At 38.0% G+C, this 6474-nt stretch overlaps 1 protein-coding gene across 3 annotated transcripts in view; it reads left to right on the top strand.

Moving 5' to 3' along the window:
* The window catches only part of FBXW7 (F-box and WD repeat domain containing 7), a 174800-nt gene that overhangs the window by 49184 nt on the left and 119142 nt on the right, over window positions 1-6474 (top strand). The gene's annotated exons all lie outside the window — the stretch shown is intronic.

Below are 6474 nucleotides of genomic sequence, written 5' to 3' on the forward strand. Positions count from 1 at the left end.
GCCATCTTATATCTGTTTTATGTGTTAAGAACTTAGTGTAATTATAACTGGAGAGAGCACACTTTACTGATTTCCAAAGTATGATGCCCTATGATTTTTATGAATTAATGATGATTTATGGGCTTTTTGTTTCTTTGTTTTAAACTGGTCCTTCACAGCACAGGTGCGTTCTTCTATTTGCCAGCAGCTTAAGAGTGAAGGAGTCTTGAAGGCCTAGGGGGGGAGAGACTGAAGGTGTGTTATGTATATTCAGAAAAGAAGTCCTGCTTTAATCAGAAGGGTGGAGATGGTGAAATAGCAACAGACTTCTGAATAGTTGGGCAAAGAACCTTCCTTGGTGGTATTTGAACATGGAGATGGTGATAAGAGCATAGAGACAAGGGGTAGGAAGCCTTCTGTGTGTGGGAGATGACAGACTATGCCGAGGAACTGAGCCAGGGGAAAAAGGGCATACAGATTTTTAAGTGATTATCTATGTTATCTATGGTTATCTGGTCTGACCATCTGCATAGCACAGCACAGGATTGTACCTGTGCTGCAACCCCAAGATCAAGGTTTGGTAACAGTACTCAGCATTCAGAGCTAAATCGTGCTGCTCATTCTTTTGATTCAGACTGTTCTGCCCACAAAGCCCTAATCCAGCACTTGTTGCATTGTCATCTATTCACTCTTTAAACATTCTAAAATAGTATTTTGATTTCCTGGGTCTTTATCAAGCGAAAGCAATTTCTTTCTTTTCCTTTTTTTTTTTTTTTTCTTAAGAGTGGCACATAATTTTTTCCTGTTGGCAAAACAGGAAAAACGATGACAACCTAGCAAACAGTAATGTTTTGTGGTAAAATGCTATTACTGGCATCAATATTGTCATTATCCGAAGAACAGCAGTGTAAGAGACAGAAAAACCATTGCATCTTGCTCAAAGCAGAATTCAGGAAAAAAAAATCAGAAATAAATGAGATTTCCCAAAAGTCATAATTGGGATGGTTTACCAGAATGGTAGAGTTTTTCTTCATCCCAACGGGCTGATATTGCAAGTTTTGATTTGAGTACAATCACTTTCTTAGAAATGCTATTACAAGTGCTACAGCACACAGAATAGTATTAAGGGCTATGAGATTCTGGGGTTCAAAGTAAGTATTGTCAATATTAACCAAACCAACTTTTCTTATAAAATCTTATTCTCCCCCCTCCTCCAAGGCTGTATTTTATTCATTAACTTCCACAAGACAGGAATGAGCCATGAAGAGGGAAATGCCATTACAGCAATGGAGACTTTCAGGTTCTTGAGTAGTAATATCACTGGAGCAAAACTGAATTTGTGTGCTTGGCTTGGCTGCTTTCAAAGGCCCTCTGAGAAACTTCTTACCTTCTGGTTCCTATGAATATTTGTTTTTCTAAGTAGCAGACTTTACTTTTTGTGACTTTGCACTGTGACTTAGAGCTTGTTGACATTCAGCCTTGAGAGATGGTGTTCAGGGACACATCAAGAATAAAACTCATACAGTGTGACCTGTTCTGGTCATTCTTGCAACACTTTCAGTTGCCTGAAAATATCTTGCATCTTTATAAGCTGAATGCTGTGGTTTGCTCATTGTTTTGATAAGTAATTGCAAATACTAATTACAGTTGTTTCCTCAGTACTGTTTTTATTCCAGTTTTAGTGGTATTGTATCTGTTACATTAAATACCTTTGCAATTACACTGTAGTGCAAGACAGAGAAACAAACATCTCACAAATTGGTATGCTATGGTCTGTGTATTTAATATTAGAATTAAACTGTCAGTTTATCAACTTATTGTCCACAGAGTTCAAAAGATTTATTTTTTAAATAAATACATACAGTTTTTCTTAATTCCATAAGAAGCCTCTTTTTCCTTTATCATCCCTGTTGAGATGTCACTGATGATATTGTATTGATCCACTAAAAAGGTTTGCGGGGAAGCTTTTTACTTGATGTAGGCTGTCTTTTTAATTATAGCTATGCCAGGATGCTGTACAGAACCCTGTAGTTAGGGTTGTGTCAGCACTTAAATATGAAATCTCTCATTTTTATCTGGGACTTAGTGCTGACAATAAAAAATAGCTTTGAGGAAGAGCATAGTAAGATCTTAGCCTTCAGGGTACGTCAGTAAGGGTTCGCTATATTAAAAACTATTCAGATGAATCTGAGTTAATGAAAGGTTACAACCTTCTCATTTACACAAAGACTCACTATGTTTGTTTACAACCACTCTTAAAATTATTTTTGAGGCTTTTTCGTTACTTGAAGTACGGCCATTCAGCATCTAGAAAGCAGCAGAATTCAATGCTCTCTTCCTCTGGGCATCTCTAAGGGATCTACATCAGTTCTTGAACCTGTCTGTCTCTTTATTTTGGCTCCCCCCTGCCTCCTCTTCCCCTTCTCCCAAGCCTGCAGTTGCTCAGAGCAAAGGTCCAAGCAAGAATGAAAGATGGCTGTCTCACTGGTGTTCTGTTTTCATGCTTACCAAATGTTTGCTCCCACATGAGACAGAAATGTCTGCAGAGTATTTTCTCATTATTTTAGAAACATAAAACAGCTACTGTAAAAGAATGTGTCTCATACTAGAGACTGATGGCTCACAGTCGAAAACACAGAGCTATTCCTTAATGATGGGAGCCTAAATGAACAGGATTGATTTGGTTTTTCCCTAAGGGTGGTAGTGAGAGTCCTTGTAGTGCCTACCCTTTGTGGGAATGGAAATGGCTCGAGCACTCAGGGCTGAGTTCAGTTCCCACTTCTTCCTGCAAGGGTGGAAGGCTCATCTCTCCCTTTTCTAGAAGAGTGCTGAGAAATTGTTTGAGTAGGGGTATCTTCCATCTCTCTTGTGGTGTGTAGGCCACTGTGTGATTAAGAATAAGGAGGAAAGAAAGGCAGAAGGAATGCAATTTTGCACGCTTACTATGCTTTACCCTGAGTTTGGGGAAGAGATTCCCAAGCACCAGAGTCTGATCCCTGCCTTATTTCCAAATTTTCTCTCTCAAAAAATTAACAACCATATGTTAAAAGCAGGACGAAAATACAGCCTTCCCTAGGAGCTGATATCCTGGACTAATCATCCCGTCTGTTTTCTTTTGTCTTAGAATGTTGTAGTCAGGAGAAAGAAATGCTGGTTTAAATCTCCCTCATCAGATTTTGCTCTGATAATGCACATGTGTGTCTTTCTTCATTTCACATCTAACTATGCCTGACATACAGACCTTATGATGTTTTGGTTTTTTTTTTCTTTATTTGTGGTTCATTGATAGGTGTCAGCCTAGTCATCAGGCTTTTCTGGGATGGGAAAATGCTAGAGGAAGAACAAACATATGACCAGCACATTCAACTGTTGATGAGTACAAAAAGTGAAAAGAAGAAGGAAGAGATGTAATGCTCCAAAAAACTAAAGAGTTGTCAGAGTTCAAAGCACAGCTACACTACATTGCTACAGATAAAAGTCTGGATTTTGCAGGAATTTGCTATATCACATTTAAGTTCAGTGTAGCTGACCTTGCTGGGCAGGTCTCTGACAGAATCACTCTTTCACACCTGTTTATTGCTGAGATAAAGCAGTTCACTGTGAAATGTACATACATATCATTGCATCAAGCAACCTGGAGAACATGTATAAATACACTTTATTTCCATTCTATGGGCATGTTGATGAACCATGAAGGCAAAAATTGGAGTGTGAGACTGTTGTAATGAATGTGCAGGAAGAACTTGGGCTGATAAAGTAATGGGATTTTTTTATCCTTTATTTACCTTTCACTTTTCAAAGCCATTCTTCAGGGAAGCACATGTAATAAACATGACTTTATAAATGGGGAAACAGACTCTGAAAGTAAAGAGGATGAAGGTTTTTCTTCAGGCCCCTAGCAAATGTGAGCATGGAAACCGAATCTCCTCAGAATGTATTCAGCAGTTTTCCTGCTAGGTCACATTTTCTCCACATAGTATTTTCTTTGTGAGAAGAGCATAGAGAAAAGTCTCAAGTGACTGCAAGATGGCAAATCATTTGTAGGGGTATTCCAAGTACCTTAAAAAGGTGATCTCCGTTTCCTGTAACTGGAGCCATAAGGCACAAGGAAGATAGTGACTTGCTGAAATTCTCTCATTTTGGATAAAAATCACAACTTGTTCCTACCTTTTTAACACATTTAACAAAATGGTCTCTGTAGCCTCTTGGACCTTATTGCTTTGGTTCCTTTTGTGCCACATCTTCACAAGTACAAGTGCAGTGTCTTTGCCAGCCGTTGGGAACTGTGTGCCAACGAATGCAGCTGTCACTTGATTATTTTTTTCCCCCCAAGCTTTTTGGCTCCATCTGCTTGCCTGGTCACTTCCATTGTTTACTTTCCATTTCCTACTGTGCTGCCTCCCAGATGCATAGTTGTCAGTAATAGTCAGTTTGTGCCTCTCCCTGCCCCCAGTCTCCCCAGAGGATGCAGATTACACCTTTCCTTCCTCTAAATGCCTGTGCCCATACTCACAACTCAGGATGGAGAGTAGAAGAGACTTCCTGAACATGTTATAACTAATGTATACCAAAGCATTTTCCATCTGCTTTCCACCCACAGCTATAGCTATTTCTCACAGTATCTGCAGTGACAACAAAATATTTTTCTTAAGCAGGTTTTGGTTAAGTGGCATAAATTGAGGAAGAAAGGAAACAGCTCGACAACATGGACTGAAGGTTAAGTGCAGGAGCTAGGAAAGGAGTTCTGTAATTTATTTAACTTAAAGGTATAACAACCCCTAATTTCAAGTGGTAATTTACTGATGGAAGATTGGTCATTAATTATTTTTTCTACTTAAAAATATTCCTTGCATATCATGAGCAATTCAAGATGTTAAAGTGTGTGTGGATCATGAACATTGCTGAGTTGGTGCAGAGCATCCCAATAAGTTTTATGAGCCAGCTGAATTTGAAACAAAACATGAACTGGCAAACCACTTAGCCTAATTCAAGTGAATAATATGGATAGATTCTACCTGCTGCTTTGGCTTGTTTGATGCTCAGTTTTATTTATCTATTTATTTTAATTATCTATATGTGTCTGTGTATTTACTTGCAGTTGATTTGGTGTCAAATTTTGTTTTGGAGCTCAAGAAAGCAGCAACAATTGGCAGTTACAAACTATTTAAGTTTTCCAAGTTTTAGTGGTCTGAGAAGTTCTTTATTTCATTGTTGTAATCAAGTTTTTTAAATCTTGCTTATGTGTGCTTTTTTCTCATAAAAATTTTCTTAGGACCAGATGGGTGCATTGAAGCCTATACATAGGTTGATTTTTAAGTAATTTGTATATTTTGGTTAACATTTTGCACATTTACACTTTTTCCATCAGAAGAATGAGTAGTTAACATGTATTTGCTGTACTTTATCTTTGTGGAGTTTTTAAATGTATTGACTTCCAAGAGAAAAGAATAAAACAGAACATAAGGATAATTATTATCCTGTGGAGACAAAAAAAAAAAAAAACACCTTCCACGTTGATTTTTACTAGAAATGTGGAGGTAATCTTTTCCAGACTGAGGTGTTTCTGGCCATTTGGTGACCATACCTTCCACTGGGGGCATACTTACAGAAGAGGCATCTTTCTTTATGAAGAACATAATAAATTTTTATGTGTTTCAGTGTTCAAGTCTTCCTCAAACTTGTTTCATACAGCACATACATGAATCTTATGACTATTCTGTGTTGCTAGTATAGTTACATTAATTATTCTTCCACCCCATGTACTCCACATTCAAGTTTCTCGTGGACCTTTAATTTTGTGACTAAAGTAAAGTAGCATCCTTCTGTCTGTAGAAAAGTGTAGGCAAAGAAGTACAGTGAGTTTTGCTGGAAGCTACTTTTAATGGTTCTGAGCTGTTGCGTTGACTCGGTGACCCCACAAAGGTAGCAACAATCACTTGGATTATGAAATGTTTCAGATCCTTTATGATCCCATGGCATCTAAAAAAAAAGCCCAAACAAAGCAATGTCCCTACTGCTGCCAAGGAAAAACCAGCCATGAACCTTGTTCTGAGACAGCAAAGATATGAAATGTGTATTAATAGAGATATTAGCTAATTTTACAGCTGGAGGTTTGATTGCTGTAAGCAGGAGGACAAATCTTGGACCTTAGTTGTTGCATCACAACTAGTGTACGGAGGGGCTGTTCGTGGAATAGTGAGTTGCAGAAGTGCTAAAATCCATTGGCATCAGATTCTTCTAACTTAAGGAGCAAACTTCTAATCATCCTCTCATCGTCTCACATAGAAATCACACTTCCAAAATTTCCTGTGTGTGCTAGATTTCCACATACTTACTGAAATGGATGCCATTCCAATGTGTGTAGTTGACCTTTAATTCTCAGAATTGAAATTCTAAGTGTAGAAATTATGGAAAATAGTGCATACTACCAGTACCTGCTTGTGAGAGGAGCTGAGAAATAAAGAAGTGATGGTCTAAGTGTTACAAATTTATTTT

Source organism: Lonchura striata, chromosome 4 (genome assembly GCF_050655825.1).
Source record: "Lonchura striata isolate lonStrDom1 chromosome 4, ASM5065582v1, whole genome shotgun sequence".
Lineage (NCBI taxonomy): Eukaryota > Metazoa > Chordata > Aves > Passeriformes > Estrildidae > Lonchura > Lonchura striata.